Consider the following 25,418-nt stretch of genomic DNA (forward strand, 5'->3'; position numbering starts at 1 on the left):
AGTTAAAACTCCTTACATTGTATTTGCAATAAGTTGACTTCTAGGGGGAAAATCATGATAAAGAGATAACTACAACAATGTTTGGGAAATGAGTTATTCTAAATACTTCAGCTAGAGTTGAAGCTTTTCCATCTATAAACTTTATATCTAGACATTTATTTTCATTTGGATAGTAATTCCCTGTTTGTCAGTAGGAAAGGCCTGTGCTGCCACAATATTTTGTGTCCACTTTCAGACACGTGGCATTTTTTTTCTCCGCTTTTATCTGTGCTTCAAACAGAATAAGTGATCAGTAAGGTTGGTGGAATGAATGAGCAGTGCCCTCGCTGTGAGTACTGAAGTACCTTTTAAAAGATACCCACAATGGAATGGGCCCATCGTGAACATCCATTACTGCACTGAGCTATAACACAGGGATTCTTCTGAGTCCTCCACGCCTGCAGGTGAAGGATAGGTCTCCCCAGGCTGCTCAGAATGGGCCTTCCCAGACTCACATGGCACTTGGCATGTGGGTTATTTCGAGCTGCACCAATGGAGGCCCTGTAATCTCTTGAGAAACTTGTACCAGGAAAAATGAAAACTAGAATTATTATCCAGAGTTTGGGTTTGTCCAGAGATAATCTATTGGATAAACCTAGTTGTCTGGCAGGTAATTTATAAATGTCTGACTTTTATCAGATAAATCACTGTGTCCTTAACTTGTATATACCCTTCTACATCCCTTGAAGTTCCTTTCCTAGCCCTTAACTCAGGATACATACTTTTATTTATTTTTATTTTATTTATTTTTTTAAATTTTAATGAATCACCGTGAGGTACAGTTACGGACTTACAAACTTTTATGGTTGCGTTCGTCAAACAATGTTCAAGTACCCATCCCTCCACCAGTGCCCATTCTCTACCACCAATGTTCCCAGTATCCCTCCTCCCATCCCCACCCCTTCCCACTCCCTGCCTCTGTTCCCTCCTACTCTCTCTGTCCTTTTGGGTGTTTGCAATACAAGTATCAAGCAGACGTTATGTTTGGTCCACAGTCTACTTTCAGCATACATCTACTATCCTGAGCGATCCCTCCATCCATCATTTACTTTGTGCTCCTTTCTCCATCCCAACCACCTTTTCCCCCAGCACATGAGATAAACTTCCGAGCCATGGGGTGATCCTTCTGACCCTTATTTCTACTGTCCTTAGGTATTAAGTAAAGTAAAAGTAAAGGCCCTCCCGTTGATCTTCAATTTGCTCGAGCGGGCCCAGTAACGTCTCCATTGGAGACTTTGTTGTTACTGTGTTTGGCATATCGAATACGTCACGGGGAGCTTGCCAGGCTCTGCCCCACGGGCGAGATACTCTCGGTAGCTTGCCGGGCTCTCCGAGAGGGGCGGAGGAATCGAACTCGGGTCGGCCATGTTGGCTGCGTGCAAGGCAAACGCCCTACCGCTGTGCTATCGCTCCAGCCCACCTTAGGTATTAGTCTCCTATTATGTTACTTTATATTTCACAAATGAGTCCAGTCCTTCTATGTCTGTCCCTCTCTTTCTGACTTATTTTATTTGGCATGATACTCTCCAAGGATGTAGCACTGCTCTGTTCTCCCATTGTTTGTCAATTTGCTTGAGCGGGCACCAGTAACGTCTCCATTGTGAGACTTGTTGTTACTGTTTTTGGCATATCGAATACACCACGGGGAGCTTGCCAGGCTCTGCCATGTGGGTGTGATACTCTCGATAACTTGCCAGGTTCTTCGAAAGGGATGGAGGAATCGAACCCGGGTCGGCCACATGCAAGGCAAACACCCTACCCACTGTGCTATTGCTCCAGCCCATTCTCCAAGGATACATACATTTATTTTGCCTCTAGACATTTGAATCCTTATTTCTAGGTACATCCATAATTCACTTGTTTTATTTCCTCGAACTAATCATGTTGCTTTCAATTTCATTATTTAACCAACCCCCAAAATTCCAGAGGGTCAGTGATATTTTCATAATACATACTTTTATTTTGCCTCTTTACCTCTGAATCCTTATTTCTAGGCACATCCATAATTCACTTGTTTTTTTTCCTCCAACTAATCACTTTGTTTTCAATTTAATTATTTAACCAACCCCAAGATGAATCCAGCGGGTCAGTGATATTTTCTTTCCTCTCTAACACAGGACTGTTTGTTTCTGCATTAAATGGTGCCACGTGCTGTGGGATTTGAAATTCTTATTCCAAGTTTTGGACTTTTAGTTCTTCCTGATAGTGGAGAAGGCAGACTATTGCTCTTTTACTCAAAAGCCTTCACACAGCCATGGGTTTCAGTTAAAGTCCCAATAGTAAAAAGGGTCATGGGATAAAAATAATAGTTTTAATGATAGGATTTTTTGAGCTCTCTCCTGCCAATGCAGATCCACCATCATCCCCCTTCAATAAGAGAATTTTTGGTTCTGTAATATATATAAAAGAAGAAAGTTTATTTGCTGTATATAAAAGATGTTATGTTTTCCAACCCTTAAAAATCTTTTATAAGAGTTAAAATGGATTTACAGGTTCCTGGAAATTGATGCCCTTCACAGGTAAATATTGCTTGTGCCTCATGGATTCTGCAAATTTGAAGCTACTAAAAGAGTAAAAATTACATTTCAATGTGACACATGTTTGATCATACACTAGATAGGACAAGTCTCAAGTCTCCTTGCAAAAGAGAATTGACCTTGGAGGATGTGTGTGTTTAATATTTATAAAGTATTTAAAAGTCCTTTGTACAAACTTTTAGTTACAATATTGAGATTTTATGACCCCCTTAAAAAACAACAACAGGGATTTCACCTTGCCTCAGCAGTTTTCATAGACATTATCTAATTTGAGTCTCATGAGGAGCGTTCACAAACATCGGTTATTATGTGATCTTCATCATTTCCTCTGCAACACCAAATTCTCAGATTTCTTTTGGTTCTGAACTGTCCTTGTGAATTCTTTTATCCTAGCTATTCTTCATTTCTTGTGTAAATGTCAGGGGCCAGAGAAAAATAAACTCAAATTCTGCCATTGGGTATGAAGCAAGGAATCTGAACCAATATCATTAGTGTAGTCAGCATTTGTGGTAAGCACTGCAAATACTGAGGCTGTTTTTTAAAGTTAAAAGGAATGGGCTGTGCTTTTCTTCTGGCCTGCTTTTGGCCATCCTAAGTTTCTTTAGACTTCATTCAAGAAGATCAGTTCTGTTGCTGAGAAGATTTCAAATAATGTATGTAATATAAAGCTGGTGTCATTTCTCTAAGATATATATTGTTATTTTTCTAAGATTTATCTTAAACAAGCCTACATTCCCATAAACTCTTGTGATTTTTTTATAACCAGTGTTTGATATTATTAAAGAACAGCAGCTGGTATAAGTTACCACAAAATATGGGATTTGTGTTTCTTAATTTTACCATGAAATTTGTCTGTAATGAGTAGCTAGCATCTTTGATTTCAGCATGCCTTAATTATAATTTTAAAGCACTTATTATACAGCTTATTCTAGAGACATTTAAATGCTACTTGGAGATTTATGGTGTTGCTATACATGTAACTTTTCATAATTCCTTTTTGTAATTTTAGTTCCAGTAGTGAAACAAAGCAGAGACAGTATAAGAAAATCACTTCCTGCTGGTTGTATTTTACATAAAAATTATCTATTAGCTGTTACTTTACACAATGCTAAATCACTGTGCAAAACTGGAATTAAAGGAAACCCGTGGGAATATGGAATGACTATATTGGAGCTCAAGCAGGTAAAATCAGTTCCTAATTCTTGGTCTATTAATGGCCATCTGTGGGGTGACTTTAGAGGTACATTTGGGATTGAAAAGTAATTTCAGAGAAGAGAGGGAGGAGAAAATGGGTCTATTGTGCACCTCAGGATAAAGGACTGCTCAATCCTTTGAAATAAAGGTGCCCATTTTCAAAATATTTCTTGTTATGTAGAGCCAGAGAGCAGCCTAAAAAGAGTTTGCAACTCTTAAAAAAGTAAGAAGAGAAAAAGCACGGCGCATTCTTTTAAACACGTTTTCCATGTTCTCTAAAAGAGAAGACAAAAGGAAAAGGAGCAAGAACAACACAAAAGCTTTGGACCCATAGAGATAAAACCAGAAGGAACAGAAACCCAGAATGTGATCCTAAGGAAATCGGTTTGCATACCTAAGAGAAATTAAACTCGCTCACAGTATAAGGATTCCATGATGACCGTGACAAATTACTACCTGCTGGCTAAGAGATAAGGCATTTCTTTTTTTTTAATATACGTCTGTCATTCACAAGTTCCAAAATGAGCCCCACTGGCCCAAATCATGGTGCTGAGTGAGCTGCATTTCTTTCTGTAGATTCTCTGGGAGACTGTTCCTTACTTTCTCCCACTTCTAGCTGCTTCCCGCACTCGGGGCTCCTGGCATCTTCCATCTTGCAAGTCAGCAGTGATGGGTCAAGTCTTTCCCACACTGAATCCTTCTGCATCTTTTCTGCCTTCCTCCTTCGTTCTTAAAGGACCCATGGTCGCTGGTGGGGCTGCAGTAACAAAGACCACAGGTTGGCCTAAGTGACGGAAATGTATTGTTCTCATGGTTAAGAAAGTGAGAAGGCCAAGATCAAGGTTGTGAGGGCAAGAGCTGCCCTGGGCATCTCTCCGTTCTCTTCTGTGTCTTTACATTGTCCAAACTTCCTCATCTTGGAGAGACGTTCATGACTCAACTTTCGAAACTCTTCAGAGCTTTGTCTCGAAACATTAGGAGATGATGGGCATTATGTTTATGAGTTGATTTTGTTTTTTAGGGATGGGGGTATGTACAGGCCTCTGGTGATTATGGGCTTGCTTGGAGAATCTGGCATAGGCTCCTAATTTTAAGGCCAGTTGCTTAATAACCAAAACTTCTTCTGCTTCTTTAATTTCTCCTTTACTCTATAGCAGAGTTTATTTTTAGTTTCTCGGGATAATGACACAGACATCTTTATAGGCTATAGGGTCATTGTTCTTAGTAAATTTACTTTTCTACTTTATTTCAAAAGAATGTTAGGAAAACTGCCTTAACTGCTGAATGTTAATGCCTCGTATACTTTAGATTATTGATAAATGGTAATTAGTAGAAGGAACTGCTATTTCAGTGGGGGTGAAGTAAATGTGGACAGGATCACCAGACATTTAAAGATTAAAAAGATAATTTTAGAAATTATAAAGTCAGGGGGGCAGAGTGATAGTATAGCAGCTAGGGCATTTGTCTTGCACTCGGCTGACCTGTGCTCAATCCCTGGCATCTCATATGGTTTCCCAAGCCCACCAGGAGTAATTCTTGAGTGCAGAGCCAGAAGTAAGCCCTGAGCACCAATATGTGTGCTCTCTCTCCATAAAAAAGAAAGAAAAAAGAAAAAGAAATTATAAAGGCAGATCTATAATTATTAAAGTCAGTCTGTATTTATTTTTAAAGCAATTTAAAATTAAATTGTATGTCTATCTAGTCAAAAATTCTTCAGAACTATTTTATAATACTGCCACATCCAAAAGCTAGATAATGTTGGAATTTTTATTGGGTTAATATTATCTTTCATTATAACATTAAAAAATTAGGTTACAATTCTATTTGAAATATATTGCTTAAAATATATGTACGTACAGAAGAAAGGAGACATTTTCTCTCATATGTGAAAAAAAGGAGACAAAATTTACAACCAGTATGTGGAGGTCACATAAAGTTGTCATCCTACAATAGAAGAAAGAAATTGCTTCTTTATCAGAAAAAAAAGTTCAAAATAAGTTGAAATTTCTGTAAATAATGTTTTCCCACTCAACTAGGCTTGTAGGTAAGTTGTACTTCACCTCTGCCAATTTTTTAAAATTTCTGAGAAATAAAAATTTTACCAAGAAAGACTCTCAAAATGCACATAGTTGTGAGGCCCTGGAAATATTCCACAGAAACTGTGATTTGGTGTTCAGATTCAAACAAAGGTGAGGAAAGAGAACTAATACTATCTACTGCACTATTCCAATATGGATGTGAGCAAGACATATATTTAAATTATACATGGGACATTGATGGTGGGAAATGCATGCTGGTGGAGAGATGGGTGTTCAAACATTGTACGGCTGCAACTAAGCCAAGAAAGCTTTGTAAGTGTATCTCCACAATGACTCATTTAAAATTAATTAATTAATTAAAATTAAAATAAAATATTGGGCTACAGTAGGGAGGGAACTTAAAATCCAGGAACTGGGGCTCAAGCAAGTTGTTTAAATGTTTTTTCAAAGCTCAAGCAACTTGTCTGGAGGATAGAACTGTAATTTGAACTCGGATTTTCTAACAAAATACTTGTGCCCTCCTCCAAGACGCCTCCCTTCATCAGAAGAAAGTATACCATATGGATTTACGATCCCTCATTACAGGATGTGCTTTGAATGAGAGTATATAAATCCATGCATAATATATATTCAAATTACGTTTTCTACTTAAAATATCCAGCTTGTATGTTAATGGTTTATATGCGGAGCCTAGTTTTAAGATAGTATATTTTTAAAGGGAAATATAGCCTACGTTTAAATTTTCCTTCCCAAGAGTTGTCTCTTAATTGTGAGTTTTTATAACTCCAATTTCTGCTCTCTTAAGGATAGCTTGAACTTTGTGCGTGTCTATTCTCATTTCTTTGTCCATTTGATTTCCTCAAGATGTCCATTGTGCAAAGGAAATGACACGCAGTCTTCCATCTGGAGTGTAGTGCAACTTCTCACAAGGACACTCAGCACCGGTAGCCTGGCACGTCCTTTTCCAGAAAGATTGTTGGGCAATGTTGATTTAGTAATTAAAATATAAAAAGGTAGGCACCTCTATGCCTTTGGTGAGGATAAGCTAATGCCTAAAGAATATAGAAGATTTTTCACAATTATGCCATCTGACATCTGCTTTTTCACAATATTGACTGTTCTAATAGTGGATCAACATCAAAATGATCTATATTGAGAAGTAAGATTTTTCAATGGCAGATGAATTTTTAACTTAAAGACTATAATCAATGAAATCTTATAAAATATCAATAGACTTTTCTCTCAACTAGAAAATAATTAGACAAGGCAGGCAACATCAGCAATAATTATTGATCATAATAAAATCTATTGGACAGCAAAAGCTCTCTTTTAATCAAACTTTTCAGAGGGCTATGATCTTGACACATCTTCTGGATTAAGAACAAATTTTAAGAGCAAGAAATATTCATTGAAAAAGATCACCTTTCCATGCATTTGTTGTTCAGACTTGAAAGGTAGGTGTGTGTGTGTGTGTGTGTGTGTGTGTGTGTGTGTGTGTGTGTATGTGCTGAGGGGTAAGGGGTGCTTGAGAAGGAATAACTAACCTGCAATTAATCTGCAGTATTTGTGAACTTTTCATTAATGAAAGCACTTTTCATTGTAACTGATGAAACACAGCAGTGGGACAATATTTCTTCATTAGTGTTGGTTGGCTTATTTGGGGGATTTGTTTCTTGCTGAAAAAAATAATCAACTGTTGATAATGAAATGGTATGGAGAGTGAATCTCCACTTTCTTCTTTGGAATTGCCATCCATGTATTGGAACATGTATTAACTGGAAAGAGACTGGATTCAGGGAAACAGGGTATCATATATTCTGCAACCCATTTGTATGCATAGATATAAAATATACATTTCCTCGGATATAAGAGGGAAAAGAAATCCATGTTACTAGAACTAAAGAGAAAAAGGAGGTATTTTTTCCTGAAATACCCAATGCCCTATGTGTCATTAAACTAGAATGACTGACAGCTGCCCAGAGGGCTTAGTCTCAGGAAAGGCTAATAAATGGCTGAAAGAAAATAGCTCATTAGAAGCCAGAAAGCAATGACTTTTTATATCCTACAGCTACATTTGTGACAAATATGCGTATTGGCCTTACATTTTCCAAATGGTCTCCCTTCTTTCATTAGGGAACTGGAATTCGCATGATAGCGAGTCAGCATGTCTTATGGATGATCCCAACAGAGGAACGCTACCTGTAAATAGGTTGGATATTTGGAAATGTCCTGACTTGAAGAACAATATTTCAATCGTAGACATTCCCTCCCTATGCTTGAAGGTCATGCTTCTTAAAAAATCCCTGTGGAAGTAAAATTGTAAGTTGGGAAACTACCACCATAGGAAAAAGAAATGATGTTGGCGGTCACAAAAAGAAATAAAGCTATTAAAAGTCCTCGTACGTTTCACTCACTAGATATGTATGTATGTGCATGTGTATAAATAGGCACACTATATAAAGATAATTCATAAATATGTTTTATTTTATTTTAAAATATGAAGGCCAGGGAGCGATAGCACAGCAATAGGGCATTTGCCTTGCGCTCAGCCAACCCGGCCGAGCCAGGTTCGATTCCTCCACCCCTCTCGGAGAGCCTGGCAAGCTACTGAGACTATTCAATATACCAAACACAGTAACAAGAAGTCTCACAATGGAGATGTTACTGAGCCCGCTAGAGCAAATCAATGAACAGTGGGAGGACAGTGTTTGTTTGTTTGTTTGTTTACTTGTTTAAAATATGAAATGAGTATTATACTATTAATTTTATGGCTCTTCCCTAGTGCTTTAGAAATTTCTCAGAATTTGTTTTTCCTCTAAGTTTAGCATCCTTGATTTTGTTTGGTTTGTTGCACGGAATCAAAACTTTTCATGCTAAGACATTTTCTATCTGTTTATCCTTTCAAATTTCAATTAGTGTCTAATTTGATTAAGCTTTATTGGAAAAAGAAAATACTTTATAGCAAAATATCCTGTATTTCAATATGTATATACTCAGCAGAATATTCTTGATTTCTATTTTTGTACAGTTGTGTAAGATTCACTTCCCACTATTTCTCAGATCAATTCTCTGCTATGTTCTTTAAGGACTTCTGTCCCACCCCAGGAAGACCACCTGCTGGCCAGATGTGGCCTTGAACTGCCACCAAGAATTTGAGTTATTGATTACTTGACTCTCAGCTACTCTTTACAAGACGTGGGACAAATGGATTCCCCACTGTACATACGAGACCAAAGCTCTAATAAAGGCTTATGGGTGACAAAAGAAAATATAACACAAAGTGTAACTGACAACTGCTACAAAAACAGCTCCTTGTAAAACTCCTGACTCCAAACAAGCATCTGCCAAGAGAAATATCATTCCAGGAACTAACCTCCCACCTACTTGCCTTGGCATCTAGGTTGGGGTGTGTGAGCTCCCTTCAGATGGGGAGAAAGTATGCCCAAGTCAAGATCTACTTTGTGTTATACGTTGGCAGATTACCCTTCTTCTCAAGGGAAGATTTATTTCTCAAGGGAAGCCATGCCTTGCAAGAGCAGGAACTTTTTGACACCATGACCAAGAGAACAAAAGTTCAAAAGTGTCAGTACCATCTTCCATCAATTCTCTTTCACCTCTGTCATAAACTTTTCTCTACCATGAAGTGATAAGAACACCAGGTTTGCTCATCTGCATTCTGTGATTCTATCTAAATCAGACTGTAATTTTCAAGACTAGTGCAGCATTGTTTAGATTCACAAGTGTGTATGGAGAGTCTTTCACTGCCTTCCTCTATATAACATAAGTAACATCCCATTGCCATGACTTCCTTAGTGCTATAGTATGACACATCTTGATTGAATTGCCTCTCTCTGCACTCATAGAGAATGGAGTAGACTTTTGCCTTATATTTGGCATAACCAACAACATCCACTAGAGGGGCTCTAAGAACAAAAAGATGGTCTATTTCAAATGAAGGGAAATTCCTGCAACTCTTTAAAAGATACTTCTTCAATCTAGAGAACAAGAAACAAAACCATAAAAACTTTGGGTCAAGTTACTTGAACAGAAAACTATAAGTTAAATTATTGGTATTTGTAAAGATGATATCCATATTATGATATATTATTATTTCTAAAAATGTTAAAGTCTAGTTATTCATTTAATTATTTTGTTTGGCTTGGGGTCACAGTTCACAGCAGTTCTTGGGCTTATTATCTTAACTCTGTGCTCAGGGATCCTTCCTAGTGAATAAAGTGATGCTCAGTGGATCTGAGGTGGTACCAGGGATGAAAAATGGGTCAGCTGTGTGCAAGGCAAGTGTCTCACCTCCTGTCCTACCTCTCTAGCCCCAGAGAGTAATACTTTTTTTTATTAGTGAAACATCATACTTTGAGAGCCTACTTGTTTGTCTTTCAAAACATTGAAAAGAGATTAATTAACTTTTGACACAAAATTATCTACCTGCCCTCATTAAAACTCATACTTTGAGACTTTAGATTCTTGTGGAATTAAATGTTTTGGCTTCCAGCTAACTGGGAAAGATTTAATGATGTCCCCTTGGCTGTTTTAGATTTGTGTCACAAGGGATGTGTCTACTGAAAGAGAGCACAACAAGACACGGGTCTTGCTGTTTTGTAAAGAATGCTACTTTCCTGCTCTCGCCGCTCTAGAAATAGCATCTTACTATTCGTCAGTCTTGTTCAGTCTCTTGAGACAACTTTCACAATACTAATAGAGATTTTTTAAAAGTAGATCACACATTTACAACATATGATTTTGATATATGCGGTTACCACACCTCTGCACCACAAAAGTGCCCAAAACCCTCCACAATATCTTTATGCTACATCCAGTTCATCTGCCAATTTATATTTTTCAAAAAGCAGAAAAACTATTTAATTATTGAAAATGGCAAAATCAATACACATGATCTATTAAAAATACTGATGAATACATACAAATTGAATGACCTATAAGTTGATCATAAACTACCAAATACTGTTTTGAGAATCTGTAACCACTTTTTTCAAAAGAGAAGCAATCTTGCATTTAATCAAACCAGAAAAAGTCAGAAAATATTGCCTATAAAATTGAGAAATGGATTTGCTAAAAATATGATTCCTCTGATCATATAGGGAATCACAAAAGGCATATAAATATATTTTACCTAATACTATATGGTGATAGAATATGTATTTTAATAAAGTGAAGTTCTGTAATGTGTTCTACTTGCAAACATTTAAAAAAAGAAGTTTCACAATAGCACATTGAAATATGTCCTCCAGCCCTAAAATAGAGTAGGGCCACCAAGATGCACTGTGGGCCAATCATGAGGTGTGAAATCAGCTCACCTCCAAGTCTATTCCAGCAGATCCTGTTCGCACATCAAGGCAATGCGTAGCTCTATACATAGAAGTTTGTTCCTTATCCAGATCTTCCTATCAAACGTATAAATGATACTGCACTGCTTAACCCTCTGAAGGCTGCACTTTTGTAAACCAACTCATTCTTTTTTTAAAATTGAATCACCATGAGATACAGTTACAAAACCTTCATGCTTGAGTTACAATCACACAACGATTGAACACCCATTCCTCCACCAGTGCACATTCTCCACCACCAATGTCCCCAGTATTACTCCCCACCCTTCCCAACCCTTCCCCTGCCTCTATGGAAGATAATTTCCCCCATACTCTCTCTCTCTCTCTCTCTCTCTCTCTCTCTCTCTCTCTCTCTCTCTCTCTCTCTCTCTCTACTTTTGGGTATTATGACACCAACTAATTCTTGTTCTAAGGAAAAGTGTACACATTACATAGCTATGCTGAATTTTTACATTAACAATTTTGTGGAGTTTTGTTTACATTTGGATATTTCATTTCATTTCATCATCCTGTTATTCGTCGATTGCCTCGAGCAGGCCCCAGTAACGTCTCTTTCATCCTAGCCCTGAGATTATATTCAAGGCTCTTTAGGAGAATGAGACCCATCATTGTTACTGGTATTTGGCATATTTGGTATGCCACGGGGAGTTTGCCAGACTCTGCCCTGTGGGCAGGCTACATTCGATAGCCTGCAAGTTTGTCCAAAGTAGGAATGAGATAATAAGATGTCATAAAAGATGTCCTGATAAGATGTTCCGGGAGCTGGATTTTATAGTCTCTGAGTCTTGGCCGTTGATGGGATTACACGGCGCCAGGGGGCCAGGTGGTGGGTGTGACCCCCGCCTACTGGAATTTGGAGGATCTGGGTGGAGGATGCTCGACTCCAATCCGAGTAGGCTGGGAGATCTCAGCCCCGGAACCCGCGTGGATTTGTCCCTCTGCCAGTACCTTCAGGTGTGCGGAGAGTGGTCTCAGCATGGTGGTGGCTGGTCCTGGAGGTCTTCGGCTGCCGGAGCCCTGGTCGGGGCGGGGAGGAAAGCTCAACCCGCTCCCCTCCAAGGGACCCCGGCGAGGAACAGTCAGGCGTGGGGGCAGACTGCACTGGATATAAGTTGTCCCATCTATCATTTTCCATCATAAAGTTGTCCTCAAACTATCAGTAGTTTTGGCATTATTTAAGAGAGGCCAATTCTAGCATTAAATATGAAATGCAGATGAATGACTTCCTAGGTGTTGGTTCCTTTGAAGACTGAAGATTTCCAATCTGATATTTCCTTCAAAGAAAAGTAGCCTCTTACTGCCTTTATGATTAGCCATTCTGACTCATTATTATGAAAACATGCTGTGTGTGTAAAACAGTGAGACAAAGAGAGAAAGGAGGAGAAGGAGAGTAGGTAGTAAAGCTACTAAAAAACTTGATCTTTACTAATGAGAAAATTATTCTGTAGACAATTTCTTTATGAATAAAATAAGCTTAGCTTTTTACATCTCCAATGTCTTCCTGTGGTTGTAGCTTTAACTTATGTACAAGGTAATTTGTGTAACATATGAGCTTTTTCAAGATATAAAAGTCACCAAAACATCAGCTACATGAAAGATAATGGCTAGAAATAGGTGTGTATGCAAGTTCATTTCTTTATGGAGGGGAGATGTCGGATGGGATAAACCTGGAGTTCTGCCCAGTTTCAAGAAGGCTAGTTAACTGTATTAGCAACACTGGAAAAAGTCTCACCTGATATAAACTGAAAAATACAGAATCAAAAGGTTTGTTTGGGTTATTTTTTAGGGGGAGGGAACTTGGTCTTTCTTAATAATTAGAAATTGAGTTCCCTTTCAACCCAGCAATACCATTTCTGGGAATATATTCCAGTAATGCAAAAAAGTATAGTAGAAATGATATCTGCACTTATATGTTCATTGCAGCACTATTTACAATAGCCAAAATCTGGAGAAAAAAAACCCGAGTGCCCAAGAACAGATGACTGGTTAAAGAAACTTTGGTACCTCTACACAATAGAATACTATGCAGCTGTTAGAAAAGATGGAGTCATAAAATTTACATACAAGTGGTTCTACATGGAAAGTATCATGCTAAGTGAAATGAGTAAGAAAGAGAAAGATAGACATAGAAAGATTGCACTCATTTGTGGAATATAAAGTTACAGAATTGGAGACTAACACCCAAGAATAGTAGAGATAAGTACCAGAAGGATCACTCCACAGCTTAGAAGCCTGCCTCACATGCTGGGGGGAAAGGCAGCTCAGATAGAGAAGGGACCACCAAATAAAGGGTGCCAGGAGGCCCCACTCAGGATGGGAGATGGAGGCCGAAAGTAGACTATAGACCAAACATGATATCCACTTAATATCTCTATTGCAAACCACAACACCCAAAGAGAGAGAACAAGAGAGAATGCCCTGCCACAGAGGCGGAGTAGGGTGGAGGGAACGGGGTGGGGGTGGTGGTAGGGATGCTGGGACTATTGGTGGTAAGAAATTGGTGGAGGGATGGGTACTCAATCATTGTATGACTGAAACAAAAGCACGAAAGTTTGTAAGCCTATAACTGTACCTCACGGTGATTCACTAATAAATAAAATAAAATAAAATAAATAAAAAGAAAAAAAGAAAATAAAACAGCACTTCTCTGTAAGGTCATTAAAGATAGTCATTCTTTCAAACTTAGAACACTTGAAACTTATATAAACCACACTGAGTTCACCCATGCACTCATTTTTCAGCCTCAAAGAAAAGATGGAAAAAAGACATGAGACTGAACAAGTCATTTCCTTCTAGGTTGCATTTCACTGTAGAGAGAACTGAGTTCCATGTCACAGGTCACTGCAAAAGAGTCAGGAAATATGGTCTGGTGAGGCCATGACAGACCCAGAAGAACTCTAATACAATGAAGCAAGGTGAGAACTTGGGGACATCAGGACAGTGATGCAGAGAAGTGGACACCTACATGGAGAATATGGTGCTGGACTAGTTCATGTATGAAATCCTACTGATAACAGTTTGTAAAACACAGTTCCCAGCTTAAAAAAAAGAGATAAGGACATCCCTGGAAAAGACTAGCAGATACTTATTGAAACACTTCATTATAGGTCACCTGGTATTAGCTTTTATCTGTTATTTATGTTGTGGATCTAAATCTTAAGGAAAGAAATCATATAACTTCTTCTAAATTATGGTTTCATTTCCAGAACCTTCATATTTTGGATGATTTATAATATTCTGGATTAGATTAAGTTGAAGTTCTAACAAATAATGAGTGAATTTACTTCATTTTTTCCATTTTTTATCATTTTATTTATTGAATCACCGTGAGAGAAGTAACTTTCAGGTTTAAGTCTCAGTCATACAATGAAACACCCGTACCTTCACCAGTGCCCATTCTCCACCACCAAAAAACCCAGTATTCCCTCATCCCATATCCTCCCCCTACCTGTGGGGCAGATGATTTCCAAATTACTCTCTCTCTACTTTGATTACATTCAATATTTTGATACCAGACACACCCACCATTATTATTTGGAATTTTACCCCAACATTCAGATCTGCCAAAAAGGCAACAGTAGACAATTTGTTTTCTATTTCTGGTTATGAATAACATATGATATCATGTGGCTGCAGTAGTGGCCGCGCGATTTTGAAATTCTGAAATTTTAACAATTAAATCTGGAGGGATTTCTTGCCAAAACCTGCTGGGTTCTGAGATTTTTTCCTGAGTCTCTGGAATCATGGCTGTTAAACAGCTTGATCAGGAGCTAGAGAGGCCGTTTGTGGGCAGCAACTTGGGGTCTTATTGAGGTGGGGAGGCCCCACGTGTCTCGTTCACTACCCAAACCTGACTGTCCAGGGCTTCTGGAGGATGGCGGCCACTGGGCCGCCAGGGGGAACAGGCCAAGGCACAAAACCTATTCCCACCTGGGGTGGCCCGGTGCCAGTAACCTATTGCACAGACCAGACGCATTTCTGCCAAAAGCCATGGGTTTCGAGATTTGTTTCTGAGTCTCTGGGATCGTGGTCATTAAGCAGTTTGATCAGGAGCCAGGGAGGCCATTTGTGGGCGGCAATTCGGGATCTCATTGGAATCGAGAGGGAAGGGCCAGCTCCACCTCCCATCCCGTGAGGTCCCACGTGTCTCATCACTGCGGCCTCAAACCTGACTGTCCAGTGGCCTCTGGAGGATGACGGCCACTGGGCCACCAGGGGGAACAGGCCAAGGCACAAAACCTATTCCCACCTGGGATGACCCAGTGCCAGTAACCTACTGCACGGACCAGACACATTTCTGCCAAAAGCTATTGGATTTAGAGATTTGTTTCTGAGTCTGGGACCATGGCCGTTAAGCAGTTGGATCAGGAACCAGAGAGGCCATGCCTCCAATTATATAGATGAGTTGGAGGTGGTTTGTGGGTGTGTCTTCCACATACCTAACTTTTGGCTGTTTACGTTCTTGGTAAACTTTACCCCAAGTTTTTGGGGTCTGTCCAAAGGCACAGCAGCAATTTTGGAGTATCTGGAAGTCTGAAGGCGTCATCAGGCTGCTGATGCACTCGCCCCACAGGTACAGATTGACCTGCTGGCGGCGCCATAACCCCGTACTTCATGTGTTTTAAATGTGAGATCTTTCTTTAAGGAGAGTTCTTCCCAGGGCTGGAGCAAAGGCACAGCAGTTAGAGCATTTGCCTTGCACGTTGCTGACCCGGGTTCGATTCCCAGCATCCCCAAAAGCTCTTCCCAAGCAGAACTATGTTTCTTCTACTCCACTGAGGTCGTGTGGGATCATCTCTTCCTTGGGTGACCTTTTCCTTCTTCGTGGATTCCTAAGGACCAATAACTGATTTCTGGTTTTACATCAGAAAGGAATAAAAGTTAGAAAGAGCAAATGGCTTCCAATAGACTCTGTCACGATCAGTTCAAGTACTTTTTGAGTGTTCAAAATTAAATCTCAGTACAATATAATTCATAAAGCCTTCATTTTCGTAATTATATTGATTTTGTGCACTTATTAGGGGTCTCCAGAGAAAAAGACTCAATAACATATTATTGTATGCACATGTGATCACATGTGCTGATGGGGGCTGAGACATTCATAGTTTACAGCTGGCAAACAGAAAGGCGGAAAACCAGTGGTGTAAATTTTTATTCTAGATTAAATCTGAAGTTTAGAAAAGACTGACATCTTGCTCAAATCCAGTGGAGAGTAAATTCCACTGGGAAGGCCTTAGGCTTGACTCAGTTTGCTGATTCAAACGTTGATCTCGTTCTCTAAGACTCTTACAGACACAACCAGAATAATGTTTAACCAAATTTCTTGGGTCCCCTGTAGCCAAGTCAACACATAAAATTAATCATAGTGATGGATGGCATTCTTTTTAGTAAAAGTTCTAAATTAGATCAAGTGTGACAAAAATATCAGGTAGATAATGAGGAAAAACAGTTCTGCTTTTTTTTTTATTTAATTTCTAAAGGACTGGCATTTGGCACTTCAGCTTAAGTGTGACTGGGGATATATTTTAAGGAAACAACCACATTCCGAGCAGAATTAATATGAGACACTCACGGCTACTTACCAGGAATAGAATATATACTGCAAATAGTCTGAAAGAGAACATGGAGCAATTTAAGAAGAACTTGTGATGACTTTGGATGGTAACCTCTTTTTCTCCCTCTCAGTAGTTTTCCCATAGTCTTAAAGACTTTTTGAGACACCTGGACAAATATATCTGGATATCTAAATTAGAAAGAACAATTAGTGTCTGTACCTTATAAAATAATCTGTAAGCTCTGGGGCTGTGTACCTTGAAATGATATACAAAAAGGATCAGATAGTGCAAAAGTCAGGATACATGTTTTTCATGTACAGGACCCCAGTTCAATCTCCTGCACTACACAGCCCCACCCCCACCCCCAAGAGCCAGCAACATCTCCGTGTATGGCCCTGGAGGGTCCCAAGCATTGTCAGGATGATTTTAGTGGTACCCAACATTGCAGAGTCTGCGCAGCACCTCACCCTTGGGCTCCAGCATTCATCTCTCTGACCTCATTGACCAAGTATGGCCCGAGAGGCCTTTGGGCCCTTACGCACTGCCTGGAAGGCACCTCTCCTCAAAAAGAGATATGGACTCAGAGTTTATAACACAGATAGTTAACTCACATAATTATGGCACAAGAATAGATTTCTCTTATTCCAATTGGCTATTTTAATTGATGGGCTAAATCTAAACCTGGCAATTTCTCCTTAATTTGTGCTAGGCAAATCATTATGCTTCCTTAAAGTTTTTGTTAAAGAACTTTTGGAAATCATAATGTCTGACTGAGGACACCAAACAAACCTTAAAACATGAATTTAAGAAAACTCTCTTTAGGAATTACATCGATGGCCCCAGTTTTGAGATAAAGAATTACAAACCCAGCATATCTTCACTTTCTATTATTCAGGCTTACAACGTCAACCCTAAGAAGAGCCAGGACAAAAACTTCCAAAATGTTCTTGAGAACCAAAGAGCCAGAGAGTCTATTATTAACTGATAATTTTCAGCACTGAAAAGTAGCTCATGCCACAAAGCCAAAAAAAAAATCAAAGTTTTATTGTGCGTTAAATAACAAGGAAAACATCAGAGGGCAAATCCAGCCTGCGAAGCTGTGGACTTGAGTTTTATATTTATCTCCCTCGTCTTGTGTCTTTATCCCTAAAATGGTTATGGCGAGGTGGGGGGTGTTCTAATGTGGTCTGTTGACTGACAGCAAGAGTTCTGCTTAAGTGATGGAGCTGTGACTGGAGAGAAGGCTGCCAGGTGAGATGAGGCAGGTAAGCAGACCTTTGATGATTTCATTGGGATTTAAATGTCGTGAACCACTCACAATCCAACCCCAGGCCCGTCCGCTTGTCGTGGATGCAAGCAAGCCATCCTCACCAGGATTAGTAATGCAGGCAGACAAGTGAATGTTTATTTTAGATCATTCGTTCTGACAAGATTGTCGATTTTGAGTAACTGCCACTGTGGGCTGAGGAAAGCACTGAAAGTGACTGCAGGCAGAACCAACCCCCTAAAGGGGACTTCCAGGGAGGAAGGTCAATAGACTGATGAAAAGTCTTCTTGGATTTATCCAGCATTTGCTCTGAGCTTGCGAAAGCTAAAGTGAAATCAAAGTGTATTTCCAGGACTTGATGCAATGAAGAAGTAACCATGGTAATTCCCTGCATTGCACTGAAACTGAGAAGAGAAAGGGGGAAGCTTGTTCTAAGATTGAATGTATGTTACAAATATCAGAGCAAAACAAGGGAGGAAAAGGAGAGGTGGAGAAAGTACGGGAAGAACAAGGTGTTGGCTGCGTATGTTTTTGTTTTGATTCACACAAGAAATGAAAGCCGATTCCCATTTCCCTCTTTGAATTATGTGATTTTGTGGTAGGAATCAGCAAGACTCAGACCAGGGAAGGTTCAGCCATTGAACTGTTTCTTGGTCAGCCAATGGCATGTGTTGCTGAAAATAAATGGGTTCTGATTTTGAAAAGCAATTATCTTCCAAAAAGCATCCAGCCGCCCCTTCCCTTAGTGGGATGAACAATGTGTTTGATATAAAGTGTTAATCATTCCTTAAAGTTATTAATGTAATTATTGTTCTTCCAGGGACATAAATCTGACAGCTCGTGAGGACAGGGGAATTGCTCATTTTGAAGAAATCGGCTTAAAGCACTTTTTACTTACCTATTTGTTTACTTTACACTAAAACACTATGCAAAGAAAAAAGAATATATTGTGAGGTTGCCTGTAAGTCAAAGGGGGCTAAGATACTTGGAGCTGAGATGGCGAGCTAATGAGATTCATTGACATTTGTATTCATATATGAGGCATGATTTTTCTTTTCTTTTTTTATTGAATCACCATGAGATACAGTTACAAGTTTTCATATTTGAGTTACAATCATACAATGATCAAACACCCATCCCTCCACCAGTGCACATTCCTCACCCCCAATGTCCCCTGTATTTCCCCCTCCTTCCCACCCTCCCCCTGCATCCATGGCAGACAATTTCCCCTATTCTCTCTCTACTTTTGGGCATTATGGTTTGCAACATAGATACTGAGAGGTTATCATGTTTGGTCCTTTATCTACTTTCAGCACACATCTCCCATCCCAAACAATCCCTCCAACCATCATTGACTTAATGATCCCTTCTCTATTCCAGCTGAGGCATGATTTTTCAAGTCTAAGTAGCAAATCATGAATTTAAAACAGTGCACCCAGTGCGTCCTTTAATATAGGACAGTATTACTTTAGTACTGCAGAAAACAAAGCTTCAGAATACTGAAATTCCAGTAGGAGCATACCAAATTAGATGGGAAAGTAACATAGAAGCTGACTAAGCCCAACAAACAAAAACAACACATACAGGGCTCAACTAGCAACAACCAGTTTATTTAATCCTCAGACAAGGACCTACGAACCCTGTGGTGGGATTAAACAATTTTCGCCAATTTTCTTTTACTAAGTATTTTTGATAATTCCTTTAGCCATTTAGTTGTAACAAGCAATATAAAATAAACGATTGTGTATCAAACACATTGTTCATCCCACTCAGGGAAGGGGCAGCTGTATGCTTAGAGGGTGGGCAGGAAACTGGAGAGAATGATGGAGGGGAGGTCCACCAGCAAATCTCGTGGTAGGATTGGCGTTGAAACATCAAAAGTTCATAACAACTATATTATAAACAACTTTATAAGCCAGGGTGTTTAGATAAAGTATTAAGAAAAAATGGCTTTGCTCTGTTTACTGAATACAATAATTTTTTTTCAGGGGCCTAGTTCCTAGGACACTACTGCTATCTTGTCAGCATTTTCTTCTTCCAAATTAGAATGGTGTCACTTTAGTTAATTGAGTAAACAAAATCATTTTGGTTCAACATATTAGAAGGTATACTAAAAATTCACCAATCAAATACACAATTTTTTGAGGTGTTGATTCTTGAACCCTGGGCTTCACACATGCGAGACCAATGCTCTACCACTGAGTCACATCTTCAGCCCATATTCAATACTTTTAACGGGAGATGAGGTGATGGCAGGGCTCATTCTGAGGACAGAAAGAAGTGGGAGACCAAATTCATAAACCTTTTACTATAAAAATTCTTTCTCTTGCATGCAGTGGAAAAATCTAAGTAACAATGACTTAAGCAAAAAAGACTGAATTTTTTAAAAATTGGCTTCCTGTATAACTTAATCCAGGAGTCTGTCGTGTGTTTAATCCTTCTACCTTGTTTTCATGTGGTTCTCACAACTAATCCTTGCTCTGTATGTTATCATTTTTCTCAGGAAAATTCCCCAGAGCTACCTAACTGGCAACAACGGTTTTATAAATGAGAACCACACATCCTATGGTCCATAGAAAGGGAATGTGGGTGGGTCTCTTCAAAGAGCAAGGAGGGTACCCTCACGTAGCTGTCCTTGTGTTTACTGAGTCACATGTCCAATACCACCAAAATCTCTCTTCCTACTCAGTAGCTGTTATCTCCTTCTTCCTTTATCATGATGTCCTGATTTTGTTCAAGACACAAACTTTGCCCCTCTATCTACGCTTCAAAACATACTTTGAAATGCATCACCATAGCTAGAAGTAAGCAGGATTATTAAGTAGAAATAAGACTGCTAAAGAATAAAGCAATGTGTAGGACAAAAGAATGAACAAGAAAAGAAAGTTTTGGAGTGAGGAGGCTCTAGAATTGAGATAGCATTGCACTCAGTTCCCTCTCTGAGTGAAAACTGAACAAATGCTCCTTCTCAGAACCCCAATCCCTTACTGTTGACATAATGTCCTCTTTGGGAGCTGCTGGGGGCTTACATGGATGTCAGTGTAAAATGACAGCAGATACTCAAAAATCATGTGCTATAAATAACATTTCTGTCTTCAGCACATTCCAATGCTGCTTCACTGGATTTCAACCCCAGCTCTTCTATCACTCACTATGGACCCAGACAAGTTCCTTAACCTCCCTGGACCTCCATTTCCTCTCTGTGAAATGAATACAATCATTGGAACTGAGTCACAAAGTACTAAAAACTGCTCTAAGGCACTTAAAACAGGGCATGCCTATCACGAGGAACAAAAACACTAGCTTTTCATTCTTACAACACCATGTCATCAACGGTGCTTATCTGAAAAATGGAATCATCAGAAAGTTCTGTTTTGCTCTATATCCTGTTTTTAAAGAGAAATTGCAATACCTTTGAGCATTCAGTGTTAGATTCTCTCCCTCCCTTCCTTCCTTCCTCCCATCCTTTCATGCTTTATTCCTTCCTTCTTTCCTTCTTTCCTGGGGATCAATCTAAAGACATCACAAATCCAAGTCATGGACTCTACCCCTGAAATTGTGCCCATTCTTTTACATCTTTTTATATTGAAATTTTTAGCATGTATCTGTATAAGGTGTGCACATCACTGTATCACTGTCATCCCACTGTTCGTTGATTTCCTCGAGTAGGCACCAGTAACGTCTCCATTCGTCCTAGCCCTGAGATTTTAGCAAGTGCCACATTGGAGGTTCTTTCAGGGTCAGGGGAATGAGACCCATCATTGTTTAACTGGGTTTTGGCATATCGAATACGCCACGGGGAGCTTGCCAGACTCTGCTGTGCAGGCAGGATACACTCAGTAGCCTGCCGGGTTCTCTGAGAGTGAGAACTAGACAACTAGACAATAAGCAGCCGCACACTTCCTGGAGCTTGGTTTTATAATCTCTGGGTCTTGGCCATTGATGGGATTGCATGTTGCTGGGGGCAGTTGGTAAGTGTAACACCTAGCTAATGGAATATGGGGGATCTGAGTGGAAGAGGCCCAGCCCCGATCCAAGCAGCCTTGGAGATCTCAGCCCCGGGACCCGCCTGCCTGGGTTCCTCTGCCGGTTCCTTCATGTGTGAGGCTCGTCTGAGCACGTGGAGAGTGGTTTTAAGCATGGCTGTGGCTGGTTCCAGAGGTCTTTAACTACCGGAGCTCTGCTTGGGGCAGGGAGAGAAACTCAACCTGCCCCCCCTCCAAGGGTGTAAGATGTGTACATATTATTTTGATACATTTATATGTACTAATTATAATTTAAGTTACATTTATAACATAACCTTATTGTAGACGAATGCAATCTATATTCATTAAGCAGTACATTAGATCTCTATGGCTATTACTACTCATTGGAAATTTATGCCCTCAAACAGCATCAATCCTATCTCCTCCTTTCCTTTTGCTAACTATATTTCTATTTTTACAGGATTGACTTATTTCAAGTTCACATATAAGCAATAATACGCAGTCCTTGTCTTTCTCTTATATCACTTGGAATAATGAGCTCATGGTCTACCCCTGTGGTCATTATGGCATTATAGCCTCCTTTTTCCTGGGTGACTAAATTCCAGTGTAGATCTATTTCTCATCTATTTTTATCTATCCATTCATGATAAAGAGTGGGTGATTGCTTTCATAACAATGCTGTGATAAATATGGCCATGTTTATCACATAAAGCCCTATCTTGGCTTTCATAATAGTTCTGTGATAAATATGGAGAAGGATATATTTGAAATCCTGTTTTCATTTTATTTGGACCAATACCTAAGGGAAGATCTGAATCATATGGTTAGATGTTTTCAACATGAGGGAAGAACCTCCATACTGTTTTCCATGGTAGTTGGGCAATTTACATTTCCACCACATGTGCCAGTTGCCTTTTCACCATACTCTCATTGGCGCCTTTATTGTCTTAACTTCATCATTTAGCAGATGCCAGGTGATAGTTTCATTGAAGTTTTGATTCAAATTTCCTTGATAATTAGTGGTGTTGAGCACATTTTCATGTGGCTCATAACCATTTTGATGTCCTCTTCTGAAAATGCTTATTAAATTCTTTGGAACAATTTAAATCAAATAGTTTCTTTCATGATTAACTTGTATATGTTCAAAATCAAAGCTGGTGGCATCGTGCTTCTTGATTTCAGGCAATAGATAAAGTCATTAATAAAAGCAGTATTATGTTGGCACAAAGTAGATATATTTGCCATAGACTAAGGTGAGTAGAATTAAAGCCTGGCATGCTAATATTTGACAAGGAGCCCAGGATACCCCACTGGGAATGGATAGTCTCCTTCATTCCACAAATGGTGCTGGAAAGATTGCAGAAGCACGGATTTCCCTGTCTCAGTATTCACAGAAATTATTTAAAAGTGGACAACAAGTTTATTTTTTTCTTAAATTTTTATTAGTGAAACACCATGAGGTACAGTTGTAGACTTACAAATTTTTGTGCTTGGGTTTCAGTTACACAATGATCGAATACCTATCCCTCCACCAGTGCCCATTCTCCACCACCACCAGTCCCAGTATCCCTCCCTCCCCCCATCCCCCCCATCCCACCCTACCTCTGTGGCAGGGCATTCCCTTTTGTTATCTTTCTCCTTTTGAGTGCGGTGGTTTGCAAAAGAGACATTGAGTGGCAATCTTGTTCGGTCTATAGTCTACTCTCATCACGCATTTCCCATCCTGAGAGAAACCTCCCAACACCCTTTATTTGGTGCTAAGTGGATAAAAAGTTTAAACATAAAGCCTGGCCATTTATATTTTCAAATTAAGACAATATATGGAAGAAACTCTTATGTTCTGGCCTTGACTGTGACTTTTCGAACACGATACCCAAAACAGAAACAGTAAAACCAAAATTAACAAGTGAGGACCACATCAAGGACTCCATAATATGAAAATAAGTTTGTAAACCCTGCACCAAATAAAGGTTACTGTCCAAAATACATTAAGTATTAGTTCTAGGATTGGAAAGATAGTACTGCTGATACGGTGCTTAGCCTTGCACGTAGCCAACCCACATTTGATCCCTCGCATCCCATATGCCACCCCCCAAACTCCCTAAGCCCATCAGGAATGATTCTTGAGTGCAGAAGAAAGCCCTGAGCACCACCATATGTGACCCCAAATCCAAAATAAATAATAAATCATTGATTTTTGTAAAGATGTGGTGTTTCCAGTGGAAAGATTTAGCTATCCGAAATGTTTATATTGTTGGAATTCCACTGCGTATAACAGGGAAATTTGGAATTTTTAAGTGGTTGTTATCTTCAGTACTTTAAAAGAACCCCCTCTTCACCACCACCACCTCCACCACCACCACCACCACCATGCATTTGGAATTGAAAAAGCAAAAAAGAGAAAAATATCTGCTCTTTTGAAAGGAGTTTCTCAGTTCAGCCATGGGAGGGGTCGGCTTAAGTGAAGTTCCTTGTGTGGGAAAGAGAGAAACGTTGGTGTGGTGGGGAGATCTGGACATGGTCCAAATGTCTCCAAGTGATATAAAGATCCCAGCCTTGTGGTTTGTGAGATTGCCAGATCTCAGTACAAGGCTTCCCTACTGCGAGCACAAATCTGTCACAAAAACATTTTTTTCTCTTTTCTGAAAGAGAAACCACAGAACAAATCTTATTTCTCTCCCCTTAGTCAAGAGAATCTGGGGAGAGTGGCTCTTGCATTTGGATAAAGAATGAAGAAAAGCTCCTCTCTACACTTTCATGACTAGATTGTCTCAAGTTTGTGGGTACCTGTGCTTTTGACCTTTTCCGAATCACTCAGAAAATGTGCTTTCAATCACTCAGAAAATGCATTTGATTTTAGTTCAAAAAGCAATTACTGGCATCCATACCTTTTTACATTGCATCTCATCATGAGAAAGAAATAATAGTTATATTGATAGATATTCTTAATAAGTCTAATTTTAACAATAAATTAATAATCTTCAGTTTTCCAGTCTTTGGAATAAATGTTCTGAAGGTGGAAGGAAATGCCAGCTCTATGCCAAGAAAAACTTGTTTTATCATGCCCATTTACATGTACTATTTTCTCTCATTTAATTATGCCCAGTAACTCCTAAGAAAATTTTGAGAAAAAGGCGATTGGTAGCTAAATTTTTGTGGTTAAGATCTCCTGATGGTATTCAGGAGTGAGGGCTAAATAAATATCTAAGCAATAAACCAGTGAGTTACAGATTTTATTTTCTCACAAATATTCAGAATCCCTTTAGCATTTAAGGTTCAACCTCAAATATTAACCCATTGCTAAAATTGATAATTTCCAGCTAAGAATTATTAAATGTCCAACATTATTATTTGCCCTTAAAAAATTAGAAGCAAATCAGATCTGAGAGCATATAAAAACATTTCACTATACTGAGGTACTTTATGGCATTGGTATTA

This window comes from Sorex fumeus, unplaced genomic scaffold, assembly GCF_029834395.1.
Source record: "Sorex fumeus unplaced genomic scaffold, SorFum_2.1 ptg000151l, whole genome shotgun sequence".
Lineage (NCBI taxonomy): Eukaryota > Metazoa > Chordata > Mammalia > Eulipotyphla > Soricidae > Sorex > Sorex fumeus.